The sequence below is a fragment of the Pieris napi genome, chromosome 10 (assembly GCF_905475465.1).
Source record: "Pieris napi chromosome 10, ilPieNapi1.2, whole genome shotgun sequence".
Classification (NCBI taxonomy): domain Eukaryota; kingdom Metazoa; phylum Arthropoda; class Insecta; order Lepidoptera; family Pieridae; genus Pieris; species Pieris napi.
In genome coordinates, this window is record NC_062243.1 from 8835195 (window position 1) to 8855482 (window position 20288).

Sequence of the window (20288 nt, forward strand, 5' to 3'; positions counted from 1 at the left end):
AATTGACGTATGATTTGCTGATTTCACTTTCATTTACGTCAATATGGATGACCATTGTAATCTCAGTGCGTAAGATTCCCTGAAAATGTAATCAGATGATCTTCATTTGAACGTCTCATCTTTATTGTTTCTGGAGCATTGCCACACGAGAATTTCCTAGTAAAAGCTAACGTATCTTAAAAAATCTCAAACAATTGTCACGTACGCATATGAATCATGTTTCTTAAATGACACAATCATTCTGTATTCTCCAAGGACTAACGCTAACATATCAAGTGGTTAAAAACATTAATTAAGGTTACAAAACGGACGGCTAGCGTCAGAAAGCTCTATGTGCAAGTTTATTTTTCATTCATACAAACGACAAATACAAGTGTCCGACTTACTAACACAGATAAGCCGAATTGCGATTACATTTGAAACTGGTTTTTATTTCATTGAAATAAGATTGGTTTTAGATAAAGCGTCTAATAACGTTGCACATGGGGTTATAGTAAACAGCGAGGAGAAACGCCGGCGCACAGTCCGCAGTCAGTTACTGATAGTTCATTGGAGAGCCGACATTGTGTGCACGCGCCAGCCGCCCCGTCAATTCGAACGAAAAATAACCGAACACAAAAAATACTTTGGGTGCCCCACAGGGGTGCAGTTTGAGTTCAGTGAATTTTTATTTTGTACTTTTATATTAATTGTGTGCATCGTGATTAAGTGAATTGTTTCGTGGTCCATATGCAGATGCTGCATCGTACGGTGAGTGATTTTGAAATATTTCTTGCACCGGCATTTGAATGGTAGCATTGTTTAGGCGGGAGGTCTTTTTGCTCAGATTCAGCATCAATAGCACTTTCATCTCGCTGTGCTTTATTTACAAGTTTATCAAGTTCTAATTAAGGAGCCGTAAACGCGTTAATGTTGGCTGTAAAGTTTTACGAGTTTAAACTCGAAATGTAAATTTTATCTCTGGATGGTAAACATTGTACTTGAACTTCTATACATGTAGTTTTGTTTACCGTACTAGTTTTATCGTCTCATTAAATTTGTATGGGTATTTGCGATAACCTATCAAATAAATAATAATAATATCAACTCGTTCTATCAATAATTACGTGTCGGCTTTCTTCCTTAACCACTTTAAAATTATTGACTTTCTCTAAGAGATAAATATACTAATCAATCAGTTTGTCTATTACTAATAATTAAGTAGATGTTATTAACAATCAACTAGTTTATGTAGTATAAAACCTATACAGTATTAAAATTTAAAGTTATCAAAATTTCAATAATTATATCATCAAAGTAAACAAATAGATTGTTATCATAAGTGTCCGCGAATTTTCTATTGTAAACCTTGATATTGTTTTGTAAATCGCAAATTTTTATCTTATCACTCATTAAAGTTTATCTAGTGATTAAATAGCCAGTATCTGAATCTTTTCATGACAACAAAGAACAAGGCGCATTACATGATAACAATTGCGTTTGTTACATCAATTTACATTTGTAAAAACCTTTTAAAACTCATTATTAACTATTTTGTAAGATTTTACGTAATTTTGTTGACGCCCGCGGCTTGTTCCCTATCGCTTTTTAATATATCTAAGAAAATAGCCTATAAGGTCTATGTCTTATTCCGGAACGTACCTTGTGGCCTTAGTAATGGTGTTTTATCACATTCATTTTAAACAATTGAAGTCATGTTGAAGTCACGTTGGACCAAAACCAGTACGACCTTTTTTTTTATTTGGACCACATAATTAGGACACACACATACATGATATAAATAGACATACATACAAAAATATAAAAAGCGGTGCCTTCTCTATAATATGTGGACACGACCAGCGGACACGTACTAGAGAAGGGACAAGTCGAAAGTACTATAACTGATGTGAATTTATTTCATGAAAGTGAATGAAGCGAGAGAGGTATGTTAGGACCGTGGCTAGTGGAAATACGTGGTTGATACATTTACTCATTTTTTAATCTTAAATATTTTTGGATGTCTCACAAAACCTGATGCTTAACTGGGCCCATATGCCGAACTTGAAATTTTCGGTTTTCGGAAAGGTTTAAGCTGTTAGCTGCTGTAACGGTTATGTAATTAACAAGTTTTAATATCGAAATGTTTAAATATATAAAAGTGTTGTTTCTAGATTTGGCAACACAGAATACGGCGATATGTCACGTACCATCGAAATCTAATCATCACTGTAATACGTTGGAAATAATAGTTCATTTGTAGTTTTTAATTAAAATAATTAATTTGTAAACCTTTTTATAATATTAATATTTAAAGTACTAAATAGTCGGAAACGAATCAATTATATTGCCAATTAGATTTGTGAAGCGACAAATAAAAATAATTTGTATAACACAAATGAAAATGAAATCCTTTTACAGATTATAGAATAGGACTAGCTTGTATGACCCAAGTCCTTAAGAATAATTTCGGTTAGTAGAAAGTCAGTAGGCTAGAGAACTTTAAAGGTTCTATGAGTCTTAATAATTTCCTACATATTTAATTCGAAATATACATATATCCCCATACCTAGAAGAAACTTATTATTTGCTGTCAACCCATGTTTGGTAAACGAAATTTAGCTTGAAGGCATATAGGCCATTAGTACAATTTAATAAAAGCCTGGAGGCGTTAATCAAATTAAAAGAGCGATAAAGTCAAATCATACATTGAGTCAACAGCAGTAAACTTTAGTACAAATTCAATTGATTTTTAAGTTAGGTCGAAAAGTCGGTCAAACAAATTGTTCCGGGTTCAAGTGCCGGTTGCTGTTGAGAAAAAGTGAAATTGTTCTTAAAACACATATATCAATTATTTGTACTAAATAGACCTATGTGCATAGGCTCAACGACATTCCTTTGTTTGAAGTGAAACAATTGGAAGTTTACGTCACAAAATACCTGCGATAGCAAAAACTACATTACTTAACATAATTTTTGCTGTTTTTATTTCAAAGTCAATCCTGCGACGACCATTATTTGATTCACATTAACACTAAGTTTCTGGGTATGATAAACTACCGGTCCGTAAAGTGTCCGATATTGTTTTTATAAGATTAACTAGCGACCCGCCCCGGCTTCGCACGGATGCAATGCTGATACTAAATTCAAAGTGCTATAAAGTATAGGGAGAACCGCGGCCTCCGACGCGCTGCGTCCCGCAATTTTTAAATTTGTAATAGCTTCGAAAATATTCATTTAAATCATATGCTGTAAAGGGCCATATAGATCTATATTAAATGAACAATGTATTCAAGGTATTTAATTGGTTAAGGATTAATGCTGTATTGGTTAAAATCGCTTCGAAAATTAGCCATTATTTGTCGTAAAAAGTAAATGACAAAAAAAAGTTATTGTGGGTTATCCATAAGAGATAGACATATACCATCAGGACTTTTCTGTAGACCTTTTCAATGTGTACAATACTTAGTACATTATTTTGATAAAACTCGTAGGGTTCAGCCTGCGTTTGCAATGTAAGCGGAAAAAATGTAATTATTTACGACATCACATTAGAAACCTCAAAAATAACAGTACTTCTCCACTATTTAATGGATGTTATTATACATATAAACCTTCCTCTTGAATCACTCTATCTATTAAAAAAAACCGAATGATTACATAATTTAAATTGATTGACTGTTGTGCTGGTGGTACATAAAAGCTATAGTCTAGCACTCTTTATTAGAGAAAATAGTATGAAACATATGGGATGGAAGTGGTATTTAGTTATTATTATATGGATTTAGAATTTATAAATTCATCATATTGTTTATAATAAATATGATAATGGTTAGTTGGAGTTGGAGTTGGAATGGAATGGATGGTCTGAAGTTAATCATTGCTTAACGAGAAAACCAACATCAGTATTCACAACAATTACCCGTAGATTAAGGTAGTGCGAACAGATCTCCCATTTGTCAAAATGAAATGACCATTTGAAAGATGAAAGTTCCTCCAAAACTTGTCTCTTGCAAGTATTTAAACAGTTTCAACAAAGTCGTCAAATCGAACGCTTTTCACACATGGTCTATGACAATATTTGTATTTTAAAAGTAACTTCCAGAGCAAATGTTAGGAATAACTGTACCGGGACAAAACGTGTTAATTTAATGTCCATTAGTGAAAATACAAGACAAGGCACAATAGTTTCGTACTTAACTATTGAAATATTTTGATGATAATGGCGATGACCACTTACTGGATTTTTAAAGGTTTATGTAGTGCTTACAGCTTGATATGTCGTATACAAGTATATTTAAGAACAGATTCAAAAATATTGAGGTATAGTTAAATAATCTTGGCGCCGCTAAACCATTGAAAATTTATAGAAGAATCACCACTTACATCGTTTTTTATCAAACGCATTTTTATTACATTGTATATGGACGTTACCTGAAGTAGTAAGAAATGTTTTTCATTTGCCTGTTTCATTTTCCAAGCATATCGAGAATTAGTCACAATAATTTAAACAAATAAAAAATAAAAAAAATATTTTAGTTTTATGCATGAAAAAGTCTGCATTCTCCTTGGTGGGAGAATTTGGTACCTTTGAAGTTCAAGAGCTTTGGTGAATCAGTCATGGTTCTAAAATGCCTAAATATAGTTGATTAGAACGTTGCTTAATTTGTCGTGATATTTGGCTTAAAGGTCAGACATTCACCAAAATTGTTAATCTTACTTGGTATGTATTCGTCTAAATTGCGATTGCATTGTCAACAATGTCTCTTTATGTCAACTTGTTAAATAAAATGTTTATTAATATTAAATAGCTAACATTACTGCTGCGGCATATTCAAAGAAAATCCTGAGGGGAAATTTTAGTAATATTGTTGAAAAATATTAGGTTCTAAATATGCTTTAATGTTTCTAATTTGTATGTTGTGTTCCGACGTTAAATTTATGAGAAATCGAATACCATTTGCGTGTTTCAATTGTCAAGTAAAATTTCCTAAATAAAACTTTTTGTCCAACGGTCCATATGTTGCTACATACTTGTTAAACTATAATAAGCTATTTGACTAATGACAGATAATAATATCATCTGAATACGTTTTTACTAGATTAGCACTAATGAACATGTCTTAATAAGAATGTTAGTTTCACAAGATTTAATCAAATGTAATGGGTATACATCGATCATACTTGACGGCTCGCGATATCTCAATCCTCTTTCGCAGCTAAAGCTAGTGATCACTTTGTACAAGTCAAATGTATTCAAGCCTTATTTTTCCCTGTTGTATAACAGGGGTATACGGGCAGACTCAACTAATATTAAGTGATTCCGCCTCCTATGGACACTCACATTGCCAGAGAGATTGCATCTGCGTTGCCGGCCTGTTAAGTTCTTGGTGCCTACGCTTTTGAAGGACCCTAAGTCGACTAGACGCTACATAACATGAATGAAAAATCTTATAGCGGTTCTGGTGGGACGCAGTTCTTAATATAATAAGCATAGCATAAGCTTTTAGAACCTTGTTAGAGTGATTCGATTGCTTTCTTTAAAGCATCCAGAACTTGGAACCCTAATGTCTAAGCGTATGGCTAACTCGTAACCAACAACTCAGGCGTGATAGTAAGATAAAATAATTTAACTAAATAATGTCATACAAGGAAGGGTGATTGGGTAAAAGGGTGATGCCTACTATTTTCTGTATAATATTTAGAAAAACTATAAGGAAACGGCTAAATCATTATACTCCAACGAGTTATATAGGAAATTATTTTATCATTTATTGGTAATTTGATTTATATTGAGCTTGGTACGTAACCGATAATGTTATTTAACTAGAGTAATAATTCTATTTCTCATACCAGTAAATTAAAGTTCTAGTACATAATGATCTCTAAATACGTAAAGTTATTACTGTGGCTTTGCTCGCGCAGAGTTCATGGTATTAGGTAACTTTATAAATGATGGATTTTGCTGCTTTACATTTTTTCTTCAAATAGACGGGTAAAATAACGAAAACAGCTGGTATTCTATAAATTCAACCTATATAATATTATGTTTTGTCCAAACAATATCTCTAAAACAGTTATAATAAGTACTGTTACAGTTAATAATGGAAGCTATGCAATCTTTTATTGACAGATAACTATTAAAAAGTTAATTAAGTTTAACTTTAATAAGTTACGACGTTAATTAACGTCTAGAACTAACCGGTTTAGTGCATCAAAACTTTTATCTTTTACGCATCATGTATTAATTATTATGTTTGTTTATATAGGCACTCAAATATCCACAGACAAGCAAAAACCGTATAATGATTAAGTTTTGTTAAAACTCAAAGAAAATCACTTTATCTCGTCGTATTAGATAATTTAATTTAATTTATTTATTTATCAATAAAGAAATTTGACAGACACATCACAAGTACAAGATATGTAAAGAAAAAATATATATACACAAGTTATAATTATAGAAGTGTCCTTAAATTGTTTCACAGATTTTGTTTTATTTAAATAAATGTATGTATAACACAACTTAAATAAAATAAATATAATAAAATACAATAATAATCATGTCATATTACAAAATGATACATTTTTCGCTTATCACCACGGAGATTAAAAATAAAATTTCGAATTGAATGACACTAAAAATGTTATATAAATTATTATTATTAATAGGCTTATACGTCTCGTTGCCATACAATTTAAATTAATTAATTAGCCGTACATTCAATTTAAATAAAACCGTAAACGGCATTTATTGTTTAAGCATTACTTATAAGAAAATATATATATATAGGTATATATAAAATAATTCATAGCATTGGAAATTTCTTTATGAACCATAGAGCCTAGTGACGTTAAGAATTTTAACTTTCCCTTTTATGGCTATTAAATAAACAAGGAGAAAACGTACGGAGCTTCTCAATATAGTTTCCGTTGCGAGTACTTAACAAATTTAAAATATTATATGGAAAAACCCACAAACTTTCACATTTTAAATAACTATCCCTTATTCAATTTGAAAGAAATCCAAAACTTCAAAAACGTAATTATACTATGTTGATAATAAAATATACTACAGTATCTCATAAATTTGGATAATAACTACCCGTATATTTAACATTGATCTATGTTTTTTATACCAGTAAACGATGAAGTCATTAATTTATAAACTTTCTCAATTTGGATAGTATGACTCAGTGTATACCAAATTTAATATAAAATTAGGTGTTATGTGAGACTCATTTTTTTCCACCAAATTTAGTGCATACAACATATAGCGCCAAAACTCACTACTGTAATTAGTTCAGCTGACTGCATCCCGCGCATGCGTCCAAGCGGGCATTGCCATAGATAAAAAATATAGATTGCGCGTCTCGTATTTGCATTTAAATATAAAACAATAATTAACGAAACCTCTTTGGTGACACAACTTTTTGCATAATTTTATTGTATATTTTTATCATCATATTTTTTTCTATTTTATTGAAATTTTTATTTTATTATTTTGCAATCGCTTTGAATTTTTTGTAATTCAAATTTTACGATTTAAGGACACGTATTATTTTTTAACGTAACACCTACACGTAACACCGAAGAAAAATGGGCATAAAATATAAAATGCTTGACGTGTGTTGCCATCACAACCATATTATTATAGTATGTCTGTGGTTTGTAATTCCCAGGTTTTCTAGACAGACCCTGCGTAACGCATAGATTCACTATGGACCGCTTATACTCTACTAATAGGAATATTGTTAACATATCATATTTGACAACCATAGGATAGTTTGTACCTTTGGGTACATTATGTATATCTTGATTTATTGGTTGACACAAAAGTGTTCTTCGTGCGTTTCATACAAGAAATAAACTAATTATTTAATTTATTTTTATCGTGAGACATTTAAATCTATTAGAACTGTTGACAGTTTTATTTCATCCCACACAATAGTTGATAAGGTATCTTCAGACTACACAGTACAGACTATTTAAAAAACAATTTTTAAGTAGATTTATTAAATATTATTTAATTACATAGAATGTATATCTATTTTTTAATATCTTTGAAATAAATATAGCATTTTAACACAATATGGTAAATTTATCACACAATCAACATAATATTTACACGTTGTTCAATGTTCATACTTAATAACTTAGTAATTGGTAGGTACACTCAAAGAATGGGAACACTATTATCGGAGACCGCGGAATGTGGAAAATTTGTTTCGCAGGTCTGACCCGGGTTTAGGCCAACAGAAGCAAAAATGTTTTGTATAATTACTTGCGTTTCCTCGTCTGAAGTATCCTTACGTGACGCAATGCGTGATGAATGAAGCTTTTCTTGTACAGTTATCTACGTAACTACATTTTAACCGCTTTAAATTGTTTTTAAACGATATGCCGGTAAGCTATACCATTTCTTGTCTGGGAATTTTCAAGGTACGTAGTATCGTACGAATCTTGCAACGGGGCATGGGGCAGTTATATTTTTACACCTATCATAATTTTGGGTCCAAAACATATCGGTTTACGTACTCTCCTACTCAGCAACATGTCTCATGTGCCTAGGTTCCAAGGCTCAGGGCGAGAACCCGATGGTAAACTACTAATCTGACTCTGCTTTATAATAAATTGTTGAATTTAAATTATATTTTTCAAAGACCATAAGACCTTCGCCAGTAAAATTGTCCTTGACGGTCTTAGGGAAAAGATATTTACAATTGTAAATAGAATATGCAATTATAATGTGATATATTTGCTAACTTAAAGGAAAATCATTTTAAAAGTCACTAAGGTAAGGTTAAATATTATACTGTACGAATAAATATTTAATAACTATAATTAGCACTTACTTGTAGCTTAATAATTTGCAAATACAATTTACTGTTCACGTTCTATTATAACAGCTGCTACATATATGTACTTAATATTAATAATACGAAACGTATGCTTATACACTTAAAGTTCAGTCCAGAATTAGACCAGAACCTATAGACAAGTTCATATTTTTTTTATAACTTGCAATAGCTTCTACATGGACCGCTGGCTGGTAAGGTGATCTTTGCCGTGTACGTCAAAATTTTCACCTCAATAATTAAAATAAACTCATTTTCAATTTCATTTTTGTATAATATATAACAAATATAAAAAAATCAGTGGCGCTACAACCTCTTTAGGTCTTGGCCTCAGATTTCTGAATCTGTATCATGATCATTTTTAAATCTAATAGGCAAGTAGGTGATCAGCCTCCAGTGCCTGACACACGCCGTCGACTTTATGGGTCTAAGACATGTCGGTTTCCTCTTGATGTTTTCCTTCACCGTTCAAGCAAATGTTAATAATTTAATATAGCACTTCGACCTATCTATAACATACAAAGTAATAATTAAAATAAATAATATTAAATGCCGTTATATTTGTTATACGTGCGACTTTCATCCCTGAGGTCGTAGGTTCGAACCCCGGCTGTGCACCAATGGACTTTCTTTCCATGTGCGCATTTAAGAAATCTCAAAAAAGAGGGATGCGCTGTCGCCGACCTTAATATTTTTATTCGTCGTTACACGTCACTAACACGAAAACCTGATTTATGATATAGATAACAGTTTTACATTAACACTACATACCAGGAACATGGAAAACAGATGAGCACTGTGGAGTTATCTGTATAACTCGTTTTGTATATATGGGAAGATGAAAACCGTAGTTAACCGTAATATACAAGAAAATCACTATAAACTAGAACTATTTTTATAACCACATATTAACACTTAATTAAAACTTTTTGTAGTTATACTTCTTTAGGCGCGTTATGAAAAATTTATGAGAGTGAAATTTTACGATGCGCGCGCACCGTGACACGAAATTAACAGAATGAAGTTGCCCACGGAAGATGCTACGGCATTGGACATAATTTAAAAAAAACATTCGAATAATAATAGAATTTATGTTACACTTAATGTAAGAGAATAATAATAAATATTTATTTATTTAATTTTTCAAATGTAAACTGAACTTTATTGACTATAATGACTCCTTTTCCAGTCTTTGATTATTTAATTGTAATTAATTATTAATAATGCCAAAGAAGCATAACTTCTTACGCGCGTACATAAGTACACGCACCCTTTTTTTCTGTGGCAAGGGAAGACGCTATAAAAGCTGTAAAATTTACAGAAACATCTTATTTATTATCCTTAATGCATTTTACCTTCTGCGTAGCCCATTTCACATTTTTATTAGAACTAAATACGGACCAATGACCATTATACATACCACAAAGCTATCAAACTGACGGCCCATTTAATAAATAGTTCACAACACTTCCTGAATTTGCTCATTAAGAGTTAATTTGACGATTTACTATTGCTTATCAACTTGTTTATAATTCCGGGAAGTGCATGCATACCAACAATTAATTACACTAGTTCTAAGTTATAATATTTTTATAGTGCATATCTTCGATCCCCACACTTAGGACATCCGTGTGTTGTGGGTGACTAGATTCTCTTTCCTGGTTCATATATATACGTAAGAAATAAAATAGTTAAAGGCTAATGTTAAAATTTTTATGTACATATTATACACTAGCTGACCCGGCAAACGTTAGTTTTGCCATGTATATTATTTCCAGGAAACATTTTTTAGTTCTATAAAAATAACTACATAATATCTACAATAATAAAAAATAGGGGTTGATTGTAGACTGGTGCAAATTAGGGGTTGTATGTATTTTTGTATTTTTTTATGTTGCTTTATCATAAAAAAATAAAAACAAAAAAAAAATATGGGGTGGACACCCTTATCACTTAAGGGTTTGTAAGATAGATAGTGGCCGATTATATACAATATAATGTAAAATTTCATAAGAATCGGTCGAGTCGTTTCGGAGGAGTATGGGAACGAACATTCTGACACGAGAATTTTATATCTATATCTCTATATATATATAATGAAAATGGTCTTCGTAGAATGGTTCCTAGATGGTTTATGGCTATTTATTTTTCGAATTCTAACGTTCCTTCATTTTTTTATTGCTGTTTTACTTTTATGAAAATTTATCCATTCGGACTTCACCGCGGAAACATTCGGGGAGGCTTCCTAGGACCTCAAAACGTCAACATCTGTTAAAAACTTGATTTTCGAAAATTTTCTATTTTCTTAGCGGGAAATTAAAAAGAAAGTATGAAAAAATAATATTAATGAAACATAAAATTTTATTTATTTCGCCCAGCACAGCGGGCGGGAAATGGCTAGTATTAGATAAATATTAAAACTAAAACGTATCATGTCCAAACTATTTTTTAGGAAACAAGAGCGAGTTGTTTTCGTCTTCGTAAACGGTTTTTAATTTAGTAGCTATGGGACAAGAGCTACTCCAGCTCCTCGTTTGTCTGCTGAGACTCTAACGTGGGTCGTAAGAGTCTGCGGAAAGAGAACCAGCGTGGCTATTATGCCAACTAATATATCAAGATGTGTTGTGATGGTGTTGACTGTCGGACTATAATGACGTATCAAAAAATATAATTTAACCCTGGAAAGATAGTCTGCGTAAAATTTACGCATGCGTTTTAGAATAATTGCTCTATCTTTCTAATTAGCGCGAATCCATAGCTGTGCGTTTAGGACATCTCATTCGTCGTTGGGAGCTGCCGCGTGACGTAAGTGTCAATAAGGTAAGTGCCACCGATTTTGAAATATAACGACCGCGTGAGTCAAAATTACGCATGATTATCTTTATCGTGACTTTTATGATTTTGGCTTATATGACAGTTTTAGTACTGTTTTAATACTTTATATCATAACTAATATTATAATTTCATTTCTAAAGATATTGAGGCAAATATATATCACAATGGGGAGTATCAATTTCAACGAACACGAAATCCTGGCCGCTCTTATGCAAAGTGATGACGAGCTTCCGTGTGAGGACACCGACAGTGAAGTAGCGGACCACGTTTAAAGTTTTCTTTTTTTTTAAGTAAAAATAAAAGGAGTTTAAAAAATTATCTGCAGTATTAATTATTCTAATATATGTGTATATATAATAACATACAATTCATTAAAATAAACTATTAAACCTAGACCTACAACTAATTCAAATTCTTGCGTAAATTTTACGCATGATTATCTTTTCCGTATTACAAAATATGATTATCTTTCTAGGGTTAAGACAGACTTTACTGCGTTAATAATGTTTCCATATATACTTTTGACTGTCTAATTTAATTAAAATTCAACTGTGTTAAATTTCATAAACCAAACAACAGAAACATTTAAAAGGTATTTTACCAAATACATATGAAAATAAAATAAACAATCTCTTAGACTGAAACTTAAAACATGCAAAATGAGTCCCAGAGAGATGTAAGTTTATGAAACACTTTCATGCAAATAAATCCTTCCACATGTTTTTTTCAGAGTTATTTAAATGATTAGCAAAGGATGGTACGGAAATAGGCCGCCACCGCGCCAGATGCGATGTTGTGTAATTCTGTGACCTATTAGATGTACTAATGTTACACTGTTTAGTGACTAATCAATACTATTATGTGTTAGTTTAGCACTTTATTTAATAGAAAATATTTAAAAAAACAACCCATATTGTATAAATATTCCTAATATTTATTTTGATTTTGTCTTTGTCCCGTTTATAAACTTACAGAGTCTCTAACTGTTGAATATTTTGCCTTCATGACTCTCGTATCATTTAAGGAAATAAATCAGACTTAGGGTCTGTTTCACAATGTACGGATAAGTTCTACATAAGTTCCAAATTAGCTATTTATTACTTATTGGTAGGATAAACACTATTGTTGCGTTTCACGACAGTCAGATAGCGCTATTCGTAACATAAAGTCCATCATAAGTTAAGAGTCCGATGAATGTCAAATAGCACATATTAACTTCCAAATAATTTATGTGTTGCATAGCTATTTGGTACTTTATACATACATTGTGAAACAGACCCTTAACATTGAAAATTATGCAACATATTGGGACATTTAGCTTCATATTAGCTACTAATAAATCTACCAATGTTTATCAAAATAAATACAAATAAAAGGAAACTGATTAGTAATTAGGATCACCTATAAAATATTTGTCTCACAATTAAAGCGAATAAAACAATCATAAAGTGAAAGCCCAATAACTTAATCACGAAAAACTTAATAGACCACACACAAAACAAATCGGTCGTGTAATAAACGAAAATGAAACTTAACTCAATGGCATAGATCTCAAAAATCTACATTCGAAAATAAAATAATAATTTGTCTATAAAATTATAGAATACGGGAATGACTAGTGCTTTCCTATGCATTTTTAAACTCAAGGAAATCACAGCTCTATTGCCGAATGAATAGGGTGTAATTTTGAAAAATCTTAAGTTAAGTCAACGGCGGTGGTCCGTTTTGGAAAAAAGTAAAATGAAAGAAAGATTTTATGTGTTTTTGACAGTTGTCTAGACTGGGCGTGTTTTTAACGCCTGGTTAGTATGTATATCTCAGTAACACGTGACTGCTGATTATATTTACATGATAACATTTTAAAACGTAAGTACGTTGCTTTAGAACCTTTTTTGATAATAAGTAAACTTACGGTTCACATAACTAATGTTTTGTCTCGTTCGTTCATTTGTATAATAATACGGGAGTAAAAAGGTCAGATTATTTAGAATTATTTGCGAATAAAAAAGCCACTAAGTCACAACCTCTACTCTTTAGGTTCAAGGCATCCCAATTTCCTCACGATGTTTTCCGTCACCGTACTCGTACGAGCAAGTATTAAGTGAGGACATAGAAAAATCTATTGGTACACAGCCATGATTGAACGGACGACCTCAAGCAGGGACCCAGTGAGGAAAACACTTCTATTTTTATGAATAAGAGGAAATTAATAGAAATAAGAAAAACAATGCCAGCAATCTCTGTTATCTAGCTTCCGCAATTTTTTTCCCTTTATCTATTTTCCTTCCATGAGTACAACTGTAAGCCCGAACTAATAGAATATTGATGCGGTGTATAAAATCGATTTAATGACGAAACCAACACTTAGCAGTCGCGATGTATCTCAAGGCAGTTCGTGTTTATTATTTCCTAGTATATGAAATCACCGCCCTTCGGATTTCCTTGGACTTGGTACTCGTTTATTTTCTAGTTGGGGGTCAAGTTTCTATTGGGTAAAACAAACAAAATTTGTTAAGAACATTGATGATGACATTTTATGTCACTAAATCAAATTATACACACAGGCTTCAGTTACTAACACACACAAATGCATTAAGGTTTAGTCTGTAAGGTTTTTCTACATAAATAAATCAATATTAAATATATCAATGTTAGCCTGGTAGTTAAGCGATTTTTTCTACACTCTTAAGTCGTTCGTTTGCCTACCAATAGATTATATAGATTATACATAAAGTAAAACAATATTAGAAATTCGGAATATCTTAGATCGACATATGTTCTTAATAATATGGCTAATCAAACAGATGTCTGACTTATGTCAGCTACAGGACTTCGTACTAAATAACGTGGCAAATTTTAATATTTATTACGATGTTATTCACACTGTTAACAAATTGAATATTTTTAAATGTATATGTCATACGGCGGTTAGCTTTATATGTAAATCACAAAAGAAATAGTGACGTTACAATCCTTTAATCTGGGCCTCAGATTTTTGTATATGTTTCGTAATCATAATATGTTTTTTTCTACTATTGCCTATTACGCGATCGTCATTCTGTGCCTGACACACGCCATTGAGTTTTTGGGTCTACGGCATGCCGGTTACCTTACGATCTTTTCTCTTCCGAGCAAGTGTTAAATGCGCACATAGAAAGTCTATTCGAGCACAGCCAGATTTCGAACCTACGTTCTCAGAGATGAGACTGACACTAAAATACTAGATTGCGTTATACGTGTCAATCGTAGTAACACACGATTATAATTAATGAGAAAAAAGACCATAAAAGTAACGAAATTCTATGATTTATGGGATTTGTGCAAGTCTCTGGTGTCGTAAGTCAGCCTGACTTTACGATTGAGTTATGGCTGTACTAAATTAAGTGATAATATTTCAATGGATTTTCTTGTCAACAGGAAGTAGGTTTATTTCCGTGGTAGATCACTTTCATCTCATTAACGGGTTTTTACAAACAATAAATAAAATTATACATCTTGAGATGAAATTTATAGGTTTAACTATAAATTATGTAAATAATAATCCATTGGCGCTACAACCCTTTGTGCGTCTTGCCCAAAGATTGCATGCGTTTCTTCGATAATTTCTACTTTTGATTGGGACGTTGGAACAGCGTTCTGTCTGGCACACGCTGGTTTCCTCACGATGTTTGCCATCACAGTAGGAGCCAGTAATTGCGAACATAGAAATACAATTCCATTGGTACATGCGTGAATGCAAGACCCTGAGAGATGGTGTTCGCACGCTTAAGTCACTAGGCGAACTGCTTCACATAATCAAAACCTTTGATCTATCAAATAATGCCCTTTACGGCTTTCACATTTCTGCATTCGTTTTATGGACCATAATAATTCTTGCATACTGCATTCCGGAGACGGAATACTTATGTATATGAAACATCTTTATGATCTCTGGAGCGATTAAATTCCTTCTGTTTTTATTGTGTTCAGTACGAGATCTGTATGAAGGACATTTTAAGGAAAGGAAAAATTCTTAGAAACGTAATGCCCATACTTTTGACCGTTTCCTTCGACCTTGAATTATCTGTACAACTAGTTATAAGTGTGAAATTTCTCACATCAATATTTACCTTATGCTAAATAGCTCCAAAAGGGGATATTAAACAAAACTCATGGTAAAACTTATTTAATTATTGAGCTGCATACATCAATATAAACAACAATATTCCACAATTATTACAATTACTACCAATTATATTTACATAATAGCAGCGTTGTCCTAGTGGTTTCAGCGTGCGACTCTCATCCCTGAGGTCGTAGGTTCGATCCCCAGCTGTGCACTAATGGTCTTTTGGTCTATATGCGCATTCAACATTCGCTCGCACGGTGATGTAAAACATCGTGAGTAGAGCTTGCTTCAAAGCCAAAAAAGTCGAAGTGCTAAGCACAGAAGGCTGATCACCTACTTGCCTGTTAAGAAAGAGAAATTATGACGAAACGGATACAGAAATCTAAGGCTCATACCTAGAAGGTAGTAGCGCGACTGATTTTTATATGTTCATAATAATGCTTAAAAAAAGAAAAATAAATATGTTAATAAATGTTTTTCTTACCAATTCTTTGTTATTTTATTTATAAATTCTTTATTTATTTGTATTTTCATCATAAATGTCAAAGATACATAGACATATATCGAATTAAAGATTAAAACGTTAACCTTTAAAAACTTAACAATTCGCTCTTACAAAAATATTTTTCACCAATTTCGAATAGTTTTTTAAAATGTTAATTATGTGAGGCAAGCTTTCATCGTAAGCTTTAACTGAAAATGATGTCCAAGGGAACCGGTTTAATCGTCCTTTTACCCAAATGGACTGTCTTAATTACCTGTAATTAGTTCCAAAGAAAGCCTTTTTTACATTGCTTCAATGTGTGCAGAAATCTGTCGGCATTTTTAATGATTATGACGAGTCTAACATGTGTTTGCCAGGTTTTTAATACGTACCTGGATTTGTTTTAATGACACGCAATTTAGCTTTAAAATGCAATAAACGGAGTTGCCAAAGTCCATCTTATTGCTTTATGGTTGTTTTAAAAATACAAAGTCTGCCAAACATTGCAACACTATTGATTACATACACAATTAAAAGGTTATCTTTATTTAAAAAAACTGCTACCAAGTAAAATAATTTTATGTACCACTACTGTACTAGAGGTAGATCGCGTCATTTTTAATTTTTTGCAATAATCTTCGACTTAATAAGACAATTATTATGTTTCGTGATAACGTTTAGGTTTATTCAGAAAACTAGTGTTTCCATTTATATGATTTCTTAATGTATTTCCTTTATCTGATTCAATTATTGTGTGTAAGTAACAAGACACTTAAAGCGTATGCTTATCATAATATTACCAATAAACAGTATGGTTTTATTATTATATTACTAATAAAATACCCCGAGTATCAATGAAAAACAAAAATGTGATACAGTATAGCTACGTTTGTTGTATGTCCACAAAATAATTGAGAACTAAATAGATGCAAAGTTTGAGTTGAATTTCCAAAACATATAGATTTTGTTAGAGGTAATCGAAACTCTTTATTTCGTCTCTTTCTCTTCTCCTCTCTTTCTTACTCTTTCTCATATAAGTGTACAAATAACTGTACTTACAAAATTACTCAAGGTGACATATATTTTGCAAGTGTTAACTTCTTTAAACTTGGATCATAAAATATTTTAAATGTTTTTACAAGTATTTATTTAAATATAGAACGTATAATTTTCTCATGCTTATTTGTTAAAAGATTTCAATTCGAAATTCAAATATTCTTTATACTTTAGAGAGTAGCCCAATACAATCACTACTGTAATTTCAACTTCAAATAATTTATACGATTTGATTTTCTAGGCGACGAAATTTTTCGTAATTCAATATATAAGTTGTTAAATTGATACATATCTCCACGTAAACTAATACTCAAAAGATTTGTATCAAAAGATATCGTAATATATTGTCGCTCTAAGTTGCGTAAGTCTCTTTGTAAAATAGTAATAAAAATTAAAAATGTATAGAACTTTAAAGTTTGGACTTTGGTCCCTGTGGCAGTGTACCTTTAATGCTGGCAGCATTTCCTCGCTGTATTGCGATATTTATTCGTGGAGCCAGGAAAGCACCATATATCTATATCTTCTGACAATTTAGTGTAGCAGTTTATTGGGAAACTATTCTGGCAGACATTTTTGTGCGTCTGTTTAATAGGAATTTTACACCGTATGAAGCATGGACTGTACGGGACATCCGCATTAAGAGTCTTAACTTTTATAGCCACGGCACTCCTCTGATACTACTATCAACTCCTGCGCATCTATACATTAGCATGTTATACACGAGCGTAGTGAGACAATGGTGTTTAAATAATAGGATATTAAATACAGAATCAGTTCAGCCATTAAACGTGACTACAGACATATAAACACACTTTCGTCGTATCTATTATTTACGAGTGAAAGTGACAATTTCTATAAATTATACCCTTTGTTGCTCTAATATTTCATTTTAGATTGAAAGATAAAGTGGGTAGCGTGACTTAGAAATTATTTTATTTGGTTCCGTTGTATTTTCTTTTTCCGTATACTCTATTGACTAAGTGGATGGGTTTAATATTAAGTTGTGGTATAAATGAAATGTCCAGGTTTTCAATACTTGGAAAACTTAAGAATATTATCTAAATAAAAATACATCGACACTCAGCTTTACCAAATTTAAACGTGTTACTTTCTAACAATAATTTGTTATCATGTTCTCAATTCTTTATTAAAATAATTAATCATCTTAGATAACCGTAATAAATATTTTTTATTTTCTAAAACGATTTGCGGAACCCCAAAAAATAAAACGTTAATAGATTATAATCGTCATAATTGAATTAGCGAGAGTGAAAAATTTATCGCCCGAAAACGCGACCGTTTCGCGAAATCACCGGATTAAGTGTTAAATCTGTTAATCTTAATTGAAGAAAGTTTTGCTAATTTGCTATTTAAATTATTTTGGAAATACAATAAATTATTAATCCCATCACAGAAAATAAAATGGTATCTTTTTGCGCTAGATCGCCATTTAAGTACTGTTTACCAATTTAAATATTACTATAATAAAAAAAATTGTACATAGTTAAAACTTTGCTTTAGCATACCACAGATGTTGATGGCCAGGAACCCTCTTTGTTGGACCTTCTGTTGACTTCGCATACGGAGAACTACCAAATCTCTGTTGATCCGCCATTGGGTTCATCAGAACATTGCGTGGTTCGGAGCATTGTGCCGTTCACTTGCCCTCCACCACCTCGCTTGTGTGTTCAATCCCAGTCTGCTGACTTACTACGAGTCTTTTTTCGCGTCCTACTCTTGGGGGCCCACATGCTTTTGTCGGATATTCCAGATGCTATTGCTGAGTCTGTCGCCGAGGTGGTTGGCAAGTACTAGCCTTGGTTTAAACGCTCTTGCGAGAATGCTTTAAAGCCTGGGCAGAAGCGGCGACATCATGTGATGGTGGAACTTTAAAAAAGCTTATAACTCAGCCTCCAGGTTTTTAAATCGGAACATCGCTAGGGCAAAGTCAGAGCACATTGACAGATTTGGCAAGATAATAGCCCGCTTCCCTTCGGGGACTTGAGCCTTCTGAGCTTTTGACAAAGCTGTCCAAGGAAATTTCTGTCAGACCTCCATTGCATCTCTTCACGAGCGAGCCCGCGAGCCCTCTGACAAAGTAAGTGTATGTGTCTATCACTTAAAATCAGTTGAGACCAAAAGTTTAATCTCTGATGGCTCTCAAGATTCACCAAAAAAGTTTATATATACATAAGCAAGCATATATATTTTTTTATATAAGAGGAAATGATCTATAGTAAAAAAACAATAGAAATTACTTGATAATTTTTATCCTCTATATCACTTTTTATATTTGACCTAACGTTGTTGCGAATACATCGATGGTGTGGTTTTGTCGTTAGATGGTCATAGTTAAACCATTGATGTAATAAATGAAAATCGGTATCTGATTTTACAGACTAGCCTTGCCGTTTATTTTTTACAAACTGTTATTAAAATTTCAATATAGCGGTCTCATAATTTTACGCTAAATGAGTCCTATGAAAAATGGAACATTTTTTTTTAATTAAACGCGTTTTAAAGTAATGCGGACTCACTGAACTAATTCAAATAAGGATTTTCCTTACTAAAAATCTGTTAAAATTATTTTATAATAAATATACTTTTGGAATTTTTTCTGTAACATAGACATAACCATAAACATTTTCCACAGACTCGGGTGAATATTTTAATATTTAAATATTGTACCAATAACATATTTCTTCCACGAAATCTTGACTATAATATAACATATTAAAAATAATATAGTCTTTATAATGAAAGGAATAAGGATGAGAATATAAGGGCTCTTAAGTGCAATCAGAAGAAAGCATGCCTTGTTAGTTGTTAGTGATACTTGACACGCGTATGTGTCCATTGTAACACACAAATTTAAAGGATTTCCTACTAAAAAAAAAATTAGTTTAAACGGTTAAAACAAAAATGTAATTCTATAAACTCTATGGTACCTACTCTACTTTTTTTTAAT

At 32.0% G+C, this 20288-nt stretch overlaps 1 protein-coding gene across 1 annotated transcript in view; it reads left to right on the forward strand.

The window, feature by feature from the left end:
* The first annotated feature begins 516 nt into the window (after positions 1-516).
* LOC125053336 (facilitated trehalose transporter Tret1-like) overlaps positions 517-20288 on the forward strand; it is a 57731-nt gene continuing 37959 nt past the window's right edge. Inside the window, exon 1 of the mRNA XM_047654658.1 lies at positions 517-750. The gene's annotated coding sequence lies outside the window, so the exon portion shown is untranslated. The remainder of the gene's footprint in view (positions 751-20288) is intronic.